At 42.9% G+C, this 13280-nt stretch overlaps 1 protein-coding gene across 3 annotated transcripts in view; it reads left to right on the top strand.

Annotated features, from left to right (window-relative positions):
• Window positions 1-994: 994 nt before the first annotated feature.
• LOC120065420 (histone-lysine N-methyltransferase SETD5-like) overlaps window positions 995-13280 on the top strand; it is a 43350-nt gene continuing 31064 nt past the window's right edge. The window contains exon 1 of one of the 3 annotated variants that reach the window (XM_039016421.1): window positions 995-2673. The gene's annotated coding sequence lies outside the window, so the exon portion shown is untranslated. Of the gene's footprint in view, window positions 2674-5656; window positions 5762-13280 lie in introns of those variants that run through there. The other 2 variants (XM_039016423.1, XM_039016422.1) reach the window with 2 other exon arrangements.

Raw genomic sequence — 13280 nt, 5'->3', positions numbered from 1 at the left:
AAATCTAGCCTGTGCCTCGCTATTACACAATATAAGTATTGAAGACAGCCTCTGTGTTGCACGGAACAAAGGTTATCTTCTCTGTACAGGAATCTAACTTCCCATAGCAATCAACCTATCGGTTTATAAGAGGGTGGAAATAACTTGGAAACTAGTGTGACATGATTTTATTAGTTGCGTAATCATTCTGATGAGCTTTTTTAGACTATAGAAATACGCTTGTTACGGTTGACGTGCGCTACAGCATCTCTCTAATGGCTGCCGCGGTCACGTCATGTCGGATTGATCGGAGGAATGTCTTGGACCGTTCACGTGTTCCGAGCGAACGCAATAAGAAATCCAACATTGACGGCCGAAATCGCGGCCAGCATGTGGGAAAGATCGTTGTCCATGAGAATATACCCGAGTTTCCTAGTCGTAATTACAAGGGCATTCATGTGCACTTTCCCTAGTAGCAAGCGAGCTACCATTGACAAGTAATGCCGCGTTCCTGTCTTGTCGGAAACTCGAGCCCTCCAATTTAAAATTAACGTAAATTATTTACGTTGAGCTTCCAATTGATTTATTCTGGTACATCGCAAGTGGAAACTCTGGATCCGATTATTCAGTAAGTCGGATATTTCGGAGTTTCCGAAATAAGGTATAAGGTCGATATCAGCAGAGCAGGGGAACCCAAATACATAAATAAACATAGCCTGTACGTCAAGAATGTAGGGATGGTCTTTCAATTCAGCCTGAACGATGAATAACAAGGCCCTAATAAAATTAAAATGTAGATTTTCAAATTAATGAATGTTGGAACGTTCCATGCGATTGAGCAGTATTCCAGAAGAGGCCAGTGGCAACTATAAAAGAGCTGGGACCTCACAGATCTATGTAGACAAAACCGAATGAATCCTTGATTTATTCAGTTCACAATCTTAATTATCATCTCGCAGAAATATACGTATGTCAAAACTCAAATGGATCAGTTCTATTCACTAAAATGTAATTTGTATGCTTGTGGTTACGTGTGTTACCTACTGTGAAACTGCATTGGATAGAATAGAATTTCTGAGTAAAATTAACAATGTATAGATTTTAGAAGCGTGAAACATGAACGTTCTATCTTCCAGCCGTCTCCGCATTTTGGACCATTGCAACAAATGACGTTTGCATTTATCACTTTAGCTAATCCAAATTCTTCTCTCAGGTCCATGATAAGAAATAAAGAAGCAAATCGCATGTAATCTTAATTCTATCCATTAATCCTCAAACGCAGTTATTTATTTAACGATGAAGAATAATGGAAGCGGAATCTTCATCCATTCTTTGCATGTGCTCGTAAACAAGGTCAAACGCGAAAAGCAGAATGTAGCCTAAAATCTCTATAATCGAAAGAAAAGTATATTTATTCTGAAACCGCTATCGAATGTTGGTTGTTTATAATAAAATACGATTGGATCACATACATGAAAAGCCTATTCTTCTCGCCAAAACTCCCTTATTGATAATGACGAGCCATTCGAATAGATGGAATTTTCGTGAGGTGTGTCCTTGGCTATCCCCTCTCAAGAGTGTAGTTTTGAATTCGGGCTGCGCAGTATGAGGCACAGGGGTAATACGAACAACCCTGGTCAATTTCCCTGTCCAATCCCTTGCCAAATCCTACAAGAACGACACCTCATATTCCATTCATGACACTTTAGGTGGGGCTGACCTCTGTCGTATTCCCTGGTATGGGGCACTGGAGACCCCGTGTAGCTAAGGTTGGCTACTCTGTTTCGGTATGTAACGAAGGCTTTTTTCCTTTGCGTTGAGGATACATACATAAAAAAGACATTCAAGCAATATAATCCCTCTATAAAATAATCAAATAAATCCTCGGCCTTTTCATTTAATTACTTGAGCATTTCCCCCATATTGTAGACACGGATCCGCTTTTTGTATAAAATTCTCTCCCGAATCCATCCATTCTAACGATACTTGCGATCACTCCTGTGTGCCACAACTACACATGGCAAAATCCGAATGCGCTTCAGCAACCCTTCCTAGAAAAACGTCACGCCCTCTTGGCAAGACAACAGCAAAATTCGGCGCCCTATTTAACCAATGGCTTGCTCGTACAGCAATGTTGTCCTTTGACAGGCACTTCACTGACCAATAATATATTGGAGGTAGGACATCAGTGCAAAACCCGCCCTAGTAATGAGCCCCTGCATCATTGCCTGCGAAACCCCGTGGCACCGTTGTGTGTCAGACAGTTTCGCTGGGACCCGCGATCTATGCCGGCGAGGAGGGGGATGGGCACCACTGCGAATGTTAGGACCCGAGACAGAATCATAGCCCTGTACTACTACCACATAGAGCTGCATATACCCCTTTATAAATATCGATTGTAAATAATATACAACACCATAATAAACGGATTAAACCATCCTGGATTCAACATATACACTCGATGGAAATACGGTGCCCAAGCAGGACAGGGAATTAAACGTTCAACCTTTACGTGGGGGAGATTTAGAAGTTTGTTTCCTACCCCAGAAGAGGGAGCTACCAAGGGGGGCAAAGGATACAGGAGACTCCGAGGCCGAGTTGGAGGCCTGGTTCGATTTGATGTTGGAATACTCGAAGATCTGCAGACAACACAGGAGGATACTTAGTTCGTACTGGGTTGGAATGTCTCACTAGGTGAGTGGTTTGGTCATGTTAAATGTGTATTATAGGTTGATTTACTTATGTATTTTCAACGTTTTAGTTGAAACACATTGGATTGCTTGCTGTCTTTCACTATCATAACGTCATCACAAATTCTGTGCTAGCTAAACCTGTTAACTTATCAAATGCAACTGTTCACTTTGTTAATCCTTATGCTAATATTCCTGTTATTGTCTTATATCGCAAAGCAGTTGATGTTTGCAATGGTTGTCCTTGGTTTTGGCTATGTAACTTAGCTAGCCACATCCATTGCAATTATTTGATAGTTAGCTAGCTAGGCTAACCAACGTTTACCTGATGATAAACAATGTTCATTCCTGTTTTATGATCACCTGAAACATTGTATTCTTAGTTTTACATTTATGATTTTTCGTGAGTTTGACTTTACTAACTCAGCAATGAACGCATTGTATTCATTAACACTATTTCCAACGTACCTATCTACTTGTAATAATAACGTTAGTTGGTTCCCACGATGGCTGAACAGCTGAATAACGTCACCTTTCTTGTTCTCACGAAATGTATTATTGCCTTGTTTTAGCTTTACTATTATATCTAGTTATTTTAACTAACTTAGGTATTATTAGTTATGTTACATTTTCTCTTGAAGTTACTGGCCACGTAGTGATTGGTTTTATACTACATTAGAATAAACCACACTTCAAGAGGACATTCTTCTTATTGCCCGTGGTCTGGTGCTTATTAGTTAGCCAACTAAGATTGGCAAAATAGGTTGCTTACAAGCTGCTTGACTAACTGATAGCGTAGATGGCTGCGTGTGGCTTGGAATCACCAGCTTGATACGTTGCTTTTCTTGGCAGCTATCATTATATTTAGGAGTAGCTTTGGAGAAAAATTCAAGGTAAATGTCCCTAAGGTAGATAACTACCTAGTTGACCAGACTAGTAAGGCTGTTGGGACATTTTCCAGTTGATTGTGTCCACACTTGATAAACAGTATTTCGTTATCTGTCCGAGTTGTGACATGGTGCATATTTTTACAGCTTTGCATTCATTGATTTAGGCTATCCCCCTTTCGTGTTCAGTTAGCCAATACTGTAACGGTACTATTGTTAGTCTAACACTAGATGCGTTTGAGTTCCTGGCGTGTGAAGTGTGTTTGTTTTATATTAATATATATATATATATGCGCTACATAAGATTGGGCCACTTAACATTTTTACTTTATGGATTAAAGCTAATAGAACGCCATATCTCAAGAGTAGTGACTTATTTTTCTAATTTACCAACCCCCAACGTCTGTGGCGGATAAGAGAAATGGGTGGTATTTTTGAGTGGAACTCGCGTTTCCTTTGGACCGAAAATTGTTGCTAGAGAATGGAATGGCTGTAGACTCGGATATCGAGCTTTCAGCTTTGCTAAATTTGATTTAACACTGTTGTTTTGGTCTGTTTAACCTTCTGTCTATGTTGGACAATGAATACACTGGTAATGACCGATATGAGGAATTCGAGGGACAATTGTTTCACTTAGTAGCCACCAATGTAGACTAATTAGTCTTTACAATCTTTCAAGAGACTTGATTTGGACAAGCCCGCCCAGTTTATTTTTTAGATCTAACCGGATGAAGTTATCTTGTTGAGGTAGTTGTTCTGCATAGTATGCTTACTGATCTTATCGTGTCATTTTGTGTATTGGCTGGCAGCTGTTGGAATATTTCACTAATGCGTTGTTATAATATAAAAGGGCCACTGCTTGTGGGTAGCCGCTTCATCGTGTTCGTGTTGAGCTCCCAGACCGAGAGCAGTGTAGTTGTGGGTAAAAAGGTGATTGGGTAGTTGTGTGGGTGAATGCAAGGTAATATATTCTGCTGTTGATGAGTTAGCTCTGCTTAGAAACCTCCCCATTGTTACAACATCAAGTGTTCCTGTTCCATATAAAAGCAAAATACTGTTAGTCCATTCTTGCAGATTTCCAGAAATAAAATGGAATGATAAAACCGTTCGGCTACCACGACCTCTCCTATTTCAGAGTAGGCTGGATTTGAATGTTTTTGTTGGTCTCGAAGACTGCCTGCCGGTTGGCACAGCGCACAGCCTGGACTCGTTTTGATTGGTCCCGGCTCGCATTCTCTGAATATGTTTTCACGTATTTTAATAACCTTGTCGCTGCCTTTCTGGCCTCATGACCATTGAAAACATGAGCCCCACACTCTCCCTCGCCTGACCCTTCTTTTTATCTAAAATAAACGGTGTGCTCACGGAGACAAACACACCAGTTCCTAAGAAACTCACGGAGAATTGGTACACGGACACACAATGGCTCGCTTTCTTAACCCAATCTGCAAATACTGTGAAATGTGTGCGTGGTCTACCTGGCCCTTTCATTGACCCGCCTCATATAGCCTCCCATTTTGTATTTGTCGACCTCTATTAAACAGGCTCACATTTTCCGCATGACAAAGTTAGCCTACATAAATGTAAAAACATAACACAATCAACATACATGAGTTAATGTAAAAGGGTTGAATGAGTGATTCAGGAAGATAAAATGGCTTCAGCTATACACAGTAGCCTATACTGTTAATGTGTTTAGCCTTGGCAAGTTTGTCTTCGACAGTACTGTTGAATAACCTGCTTGGATTTCCCTTTGTGTGTGTCTGGAGGCTGCGGAATTCCCCCCCAAAAGTGGGCCCCTCCAACGGTCGGAGATCTAAAGGAATGTGCAGACGGGCAAGGTTAGTCTTAGCCTGACGACTCACACTAAATCCTTCCGTTGATCACTACATACTTCAGTCTGAGACTGCCATCATTGACGTTGTTTGTGGTGATGAGGGGCGCAGTACAAAACAAAGTCATCAGCGATTGGATTGTTTCTAACCAATCAGAGTATCAAAGCCAATGACGAATTTTTAAACTGCTGCTTTACCCAAGTGTGTTCTTTCATCGGTTTTTGGACCAATCAGATGGCCCCGAATGTGTTCACATTCAGTCAAGGGTTGGGGAGATACTCAGATCCAGACCCATTTTGGAGAAGAAACTAATATCTGTCGGCGTGGTGTAGCATTTGGCTGCCGCAAGGAGTCTGGCTAGCCAGGCAAGGTTAGTCTGGCCTGATTCTGTGTTCCTATTAATGTGTATAGCTAGCTATACACACAGCCCTAAAAGCACTGCAAGTGATCAATAACTGTTGGGCAACAATGTGTCGTTGTAACTAATAGATGGGTTAGCTGACAACATCATGAAAACGATGTGCACGCTTCAATGGGGCAGAAATCTGAGTTGTTGTAATTCTGGATGGTCAGATAACAATGACAAACTGCCATGTGGGGAATTGTGATTCATTTCAGCTACTTTAATCTTGTTCTTTATACCATGTCTTGTTTTGAGGTGTTTTGACTGATTTCATGTCAATGCTAAAATGGCAGAAATTCGCTAGCTAGCTAACCAACAACTGTAACCATGTATTTGATGGTTTTTATGTTGTTTTTACGTTTCCAATAAACGTTGGAGACGAAATATAGTTTATATGTTCAACAATCTAATCCAAACCCGTCGATTTTGTTGCTAAACAACAAATCCGTCTATATAAAACCAATCAATGGAAGGTGAAGTTGCTGATTTATTGATGTTTCTGGAATGTTGAACACCTTAGCATGCGAGTAGATTAGCTAGGTTTTCCAGCCTGTGTATGTAAGAAAGAGACAGAATACTGGCCTGTTTCCAACAGAGGAAGACATGATTCCAGCTCCGTCGTGCAGACTGCTTAAGGCTGGGAAAATGAAGTCCTCCGCTGACCATATACATGTTGATGGCACACTGTGTCATTACATGAAGAACAGGTGTGCCCATTGACATGGTAATGTGGTGTATTTCTGCAGTCCCTGTTTTAAAAGTGTCGTTATATAGACGGATCGAATTCACCGCTCAGAGAATTGAACGACAGAAGCTTGGTTGTGAGAGACCTCTGTGGTTTGTACTTAGCTACTTCCTTGTTTGTTAGTGATTTGCAATGGCTTTTAGTGAAGCCATTACCTCTTCCTCGCCTAATAGTAAATGGGTCTCAACCACAGTTGCCTTTCCTGTCTCTGCACCTTTTTTACTGACCGGATGTGTGTTGTACTGTACCAGTTGGATATTGATTGCCTTTGGCACGTTGGTTGTTTTGCTCGTGTCCATGCCAGTGAAGGTTGCCTGAATTTTAATATGCATTTGCGCAAGGGTGTGTGTGTGTGTGTGTGTGTGTGGAACGGCCTGCATATGTGACTCTCTTTCTCGCTTACTCCTCCCTGCTCTCTCTCCTCCCCCCTCTCTCCACTGCTCTCTGGCAGCTGCTCTGTGTTGTGTTGCTGGCTCATCTTGCACAATGGGGTTAAAAACAAGTCGCTGGGATGCCTGGCTCTCTGATTGGCCCAGGGGCTCTGAAGCTGCTCCAATGGCGCCCGCCGATTCCTCAGCCCGACCACTGCACTGGGGGAGCTGTGTTGGAGGGGGAGGAGGTGGCTGGTGGGGAAAAACAAGGCGGGGGAGCGAGCTACGTAATCATCTTGCACTCAAACTCTTCATTCTCCTCCTTTCTCTCGTTCTTTCTGGCTGTTTCCTCACTCCCTCCCTTTCTCTAATGTTCTTTGCTTTTGCGCTCTCATGCTCCGTCCTTCGCACTCTGTTCTCTTTTGTTCTGTTTTTCTTGGTCGAGGTCAGGGCTCTGTACAGGCCAGTGAAGTTCTTCCACATTGATCCCGACAAACCATTTCTGCATGGACCTCCCTTTGTGCACGGGGGCATTGTCATGCTGAAACAGGAAAGGGCCTTCCCCAAACTTTTGCCACAAAGTTGGAAGCACAGAATCGTCTAGAATGTCATTGTATGCTGTAGCGTTTAGATTTCCCTTCCATGGAACTTAGGGGTCTAGCCCGAACCATAAAAAAACAGCCCCAGACCGTTATTCCTTCTCTATCAAAGTTTTACAGTTGGCACTGTGCATTCGGGCAGGTAGCGTTCTCCTGGCTTTCGCCAAACCCAGATTCGTCCGTTGGACTGCCAGGTGGTGAAGCGTGATTCAGAGAACGCGTTTCCACTGCTACAGAGTCCAATGGCGGTGAGCTTTGAACCACTCCAGCCAATGCTTGATATTGCGCATGGTGATCTTAGGCTTGTGTGCGGCAGCTCGGCCATGGAAACCCATTTCATGAAGCTCCCGACGAACAGTTATTGTTCTGATATTGCTTCCAGCGGCAGTTTGGAACTCTGTATTGAGGGTTGCAACCAAGGGCAGGCCATTTTTATGCGCAACGCGCTTCATCTCCTGTCTGTCCCCTTCTGTGAGCTTGTGTGGCCTACCACTTCACGGCTGAGCCGTTGTTGCTAGACGTTTCCACTTCACAATAACAGCACTTACAGATGACCAGTGCAGCTCTAGCAGGGCAGAAATTTGACGAACTGACTTGTTGGACAGATGGTATCCTACGACGGTGCCACATTGAAAGTCACGGAGTTCTTCAGTAAGGGCCATTCTACAGCCAATGTTTTTCTATGGAGATTGCGTGGCTGTGTGCACAATGTTATACACCTGTCAGCAACGGGTGTGGCTGAAATAGCCGAATCCACTAATTTAAAAGGGTGTCCACATACTTTTGTATATGCAGTGTTTTCCCCTCAAATGTGTGTCGGGGACAATAAAACAAGCTCAAGGTCAGAGTACTGACGGATTTGCCTTGGCCAGCTGAAACATTGCAAAACCTTGTGCATATTTCTGATACGTGTTTACACAAAGGGTGTTGTCGCACCGCAGAGAGCAAATAAAGAAGATGAATAAACTAAATAGGAGTCAGATCCTTCAACACCTACCTACCCACTGCAGCTGCCCACTTTTGTAATACGCAGCTGAAAACAAATGGGGAAGTTGTTCCTGCTCTATCCGCCGCCTCCTGTGACCTGGAACTGAGGTTCCTGTTGGGGGGAGGGGTGCCTTTTTATTGCCTTGCTTCAGATTTGTCTCCCTCCCAAAACCGGTTATGGCTGAGTTGGAGGTTAGGCAGCACTAGCTGTTCCATTTACTTCCTCTTCACCAACACCAAGCAATGGTCTAAATGTTTTCACTCATCCATGCTTACTTTATTGAATACTGTACAATGTAATTTTTGTGCCTGTTTTAAATCATTTGTATCGTTGCATTTCCTGAGCCCAAAACAGAGTAGAATTGGTGGGCAACAGACTGTATCGGTACCCCCTGTATATAGCCTCGCTACTGTTATTTTACTGCTGCTCTTTATTTATTTATTTTATTTTTTACTTATCTATTTTTTTTAACTTAACACTCATTTTTCTTAACTGCATTGTTGGTTAAGGGCTTGTAAGTAATAATTTCACTGTAAGGTCTACACCTGTTGTATTCGGCGCATTTGACAAATACATTGATTTGATAGGCTAAACCCAGGAACCCGAAGGCATGTCAAAATGGCCGCTCTGTTGTCTGTGTGACGCTGCGTCTGGTCTAGCGTTAGCATACGTATGCGTTTTCTGATAAACATCAGCGCGAGGTGGAGTGAAGGCTGACCGTCCGTCTCGCTGCATAAGCACGTCAGCTAAAGGAGGAAATGGAAATGTCATGTAAATGTGTTCGTCATGGGAGAGAGAGAGAGACTGTTTTATGTTATGCTAGAACACGGGCTTATCTGACAATGAGTGGTCAGGCCCTTGTTTAGTTTTTTTGCTCAGGCTTCTGTGGACTATTACATGAAGTACAGGGAGTGTATTAGCTAAAGAGACTGTTACTCAGACTCACTGCCTTTTACATTTATTTTAATTTCTCCCTTTTTTGATGTGAAAATTCCACCCTGACACCCATGAAGCAGGCTGATGCAAAAATAGAAGGCAGACGTGCCTTCTTGTGGTGAAGTGACCAAAAGTCAAGCACTGTGCCCAGCCAACAAGTTCCAACAAATGTAAGAAAGTAACCATCCCATGATGAATGTCGACTGTTGCTTTTGTCGTGTCTTTGGCACTTTGTACGGCCCTATTAACATCTACTCTAAACAGATGGTTTGCTACCTCAACATCGAGAAGCAGACTTTATTTATTCAATGAGCAGCTCTTGTGTCAGTCTGACTAATAGAAAGTGATAGGTCAGACTGAGATGTTGTGTACTAGAAATTGGCGACATGGACAGAAATCCATATGGCGATTAAATTGCCTGAATTGATGTGAGAATGTTAGTAATAACATTGTGTGCCACAGTTTTTATTTTAATTACCCTTTAAACTTTTACCCATCAATTGTCCCCGTTTGGTCCTGGTCAGTCCCTGGATGGGAGACCAGGTGGTGTTGGAGGGCCAGTAGGAGGCACTCTTTCCTCTGGTCTAAAAAATATCCTAATGTCCCAGGGCAGTGATTGGGGACACTGTGTAGGGTGCCATCTTTCGGATGGGACGTTAAACGGGTGTCCTGACTCTCTGAGGTCAATAAAGATCCCATGGCACTTATCGTAAGCGTAGGGGTGTTAACCCTGGTGTCCTGGCTAAATTCCCAATCTGGCCCTCAAACCATCACGGTCACCTAATAATCCCAAGTTTACAATTGGCTCATTCATCCCCTTCCTCTCCCCTGTAACTATTCCCCAGGTCGTTGCTGTAAATGAGAGCGTGTTCTCAGTCAACTTACCTGGTAAAATAACGGATAAATTAAAAAAACAATCACCCATAATGAACGACATCAGCAAAATGCCTGCGATATGTGATCGTTATGGTCGGTGTCGATAATCTTCTGTTTATCGTCCCAGTTCTATTGTGAACCCAAACCAGCATCTCTTCCCTTTCCCTCAGGCTCTCTCTCTCTCCTCTTCTGTCCCAGTGGACAGTGGCTTGGTTTGTTTGCTTCCGAAACAGATGATTGATTTTGTGACACATTGGCCCTTCTGTCGGCTTGCTCCCCCTTTTTTGTTTTTCCATTGTGTCCCCCTCATCCCCACTCTGGTCCCAATCCATTCAGACAGCTGTACACTGTTGTGTTAATGACAGGCTGCAATGCGCTTCTCGCTGCTTGACCGCATGGCATGAGAACCGTCAGGTCATGATATCGGTGTTCTGATCTGACGACACGATGGCTGACCAAAATTGGAGTTGAAATCGCGGTTTAGCCATTTGATTTTGAGGCGCTGTCTCAACTAGGGCTAGCCTAAATCGCGATATCAAAAAAGAATGAGTGTTGGGACTCAGTTCGTGGGATTATTAACATGCTACCTCCTCTCAGTATCCCATGTTTACTTTCAGGGGGTTGCTTTTAACAGGAGGCTGGGTGGGGTCCTATTTGATGCAGAAATGTTTTTCTGCTTTGTATTTGTGTTGTGAGACCAGGAGACTGTCGCTGTGGGGAACAATTGGGTTGTGCGTATAGCAGACAGTTGTGACATTCAAAGAGGATGAGAGAGATGGAGGAGCTGTTATCATTCATACTGTACTTTCTCTCTCCATCTCACTTTCTCCTTCTCGCTCTTTCTATCTCTCTCACTTTCTCTTTCCCCCGTTATTTTCATGTGGAAGGGTTGCATAAATGACTAGCGACTTCTGCCAAATATCGCGTGGGATTCCAGAGAGGAGCTTTACTATCTACCTGCTTCAAGAACCTTAGACTCTCTTTTATTTTCTATTTTTCTAAACCAGAAAAATATTTCTTATTGAGGCCTTCATTTCCTACTAGTTTCCCAGAAGCTAGCTATTCCTCTTTTGATCAATGTTCTGTTAGTGATGTATTTTTTTAAACTTCACATCACCCACCACAGATGTTCTTTCAATGCAACTCAGCCAGTACCTTGTGCATCAAAATGTAAGCTCCAGGGTTGAGCTGCATGAAGATGGCGGCCCCCGTGCATTTGCCACAAATTCCTCATTTTGTTAAGATCGCCATATTGTACCCTGCTCTCTTTTACTCTTTTTTTTTTTTATTGTTGTATGGTTATCAGCAGAGTATACGTGATCCCAATGTTGGCTTCAAGACAATGGCAGTTTGAAAAAAATATAAAGTAGATTGTGCTGATTTTGTGGGGACATTTAAACCATGTCGTGCGCCGTAGTTTAAAAACGCAGTGGATAGTGCTAAAACAATGACTGCAAGAATCGGATTTTTCCAATGTCAAGTAGCTGCAGTTAAAAGAACCCCCCCCCAGTAAAACATGCATTGCTAGGCTACGGCCAGTAACTGACATTTGGAAGCATTGAAACGCCAGATGAGTTTGGCTGATCCACCTTGTCGTTTCAAGTCTATCTCTCAAACGTTCTGTGTGTGTGACGGGGCTTGCGTTGTGCCAGGCTATATGCCTTCTGCTTCTATTAAAAGTTTCTGGTGTAAAAATACATTTGCTAACAAAATGCTTATGCCTCATCCACATCACCAAGGTTGAAAGTTTTGTACTTATTCAGTTTCACATTTTTGAACATTTTAGTCCGTGAGGTTTCATGCCGTCCTGTCTGACTTAAAAAATAATTAAATCGGTAATATGAATGTGGCATTGAAGAATACGCACAGCCGTTGTGGTGTGGTTTTTGGGTGACAGAGATTTATTTTTTATTTCACCTTTATTTAACCAGGTAGACCAGTTGAGAACAAGTTCTCATTTACAACTGCGACCTGGCCAAGATAAAGCAAAGCAGTGCGACAAAAACAACACAGAGTTACACATGGGATAAACAAACGTACAGTCAATAACACAATAGAAAAATCTGTATACAGTGTGTGAAAATGAAGTAAGGCAATAAATAGGCCAATAGTGGTGAAGTAATTACAAGTTAGCAATTTACACTGGAGTGATATATGTGAAGATAATGACATGCAAGTAGAAATACTGGTGTGCAAAAGAGCAGAAAAACAAATATGGGAATGAGGTAGGTAGTTGGTTGGATGTGCTGTGTATAGCTGCGGCGATCGGTAAGCTGTTCTGACAGCTGACGCTTAAAGTTAGTGAGGGAGATTTGTCTCCAACTCTCCAACAGTGATTTTTGCAATTCGTTCCAGTCATTGGCAGCAGAGAACTGGAAGGAAAGGCGGCCAAAGCAGGTGTTGGCGGGTGGGTGTTGCTATGGTGACCAGTGAGCTGAGATGAGGCAGAGTTATACCTAGCAAAGACTTACAGATGACCTGGAGCCAGTGCGATTGGCGACGAATATGTAGCGAGGACCAGCTAACGAGAGCACACAGGTCGCAGTGGTGGGTAGTATATGGGGCTTTGGTGACAGACTGCATCCAATTTGCTGAGTAGAGTGTTGGAGGCTAATTTGTAAATTACATCATCGAAGTCAAGGATCGGTAGGATAGTCAGTTTTACGAGGGTATGTTTGGCAGCATGAGTGAAGGAGGCTTTGTTGCAAAAATGGTAAACCGATTCTAGATTTGACTTTGGATTGGAGATGCTTAATGTGAGTCTGGAAGGAGAGTTTACAGTCTAACCAGACACCTAGGTATTTATAGTTGTCCACATATTCTAAGTCAGAACCGTCCAGAGTAGTGATACTAGTCGGGCGGGCGGGTGCTGGCAACGATCGGTTGAAGAGCATGCATTTCGTTTTACTAGCAGTTAGAGGCCACGGAAGGAGTGTTGTATGGCGTTGAAGCTTGTTTGAAGGTTTGTTAA

The sequence above is a fragment of the Salvelinus namaycush genome, chromosome 20, assembly GCF_016432855.1.
Source record: "Salvelinus namaycush isolate Seneca chromosome 20, SaNama_1.0, whole genome shotgun sequence".
Classification (NCBI taxonomy): Eukaryota; Metazoa; Chordata; class Actinopteri; order Salmoniformes; family Salmonidae; genus Salvelinus; species Salvelinus namaycush.
Note: the sequence above shows the minus strand (reverse complement) of the source record. Positions and strands in the feature narration are given on the sequence as shown.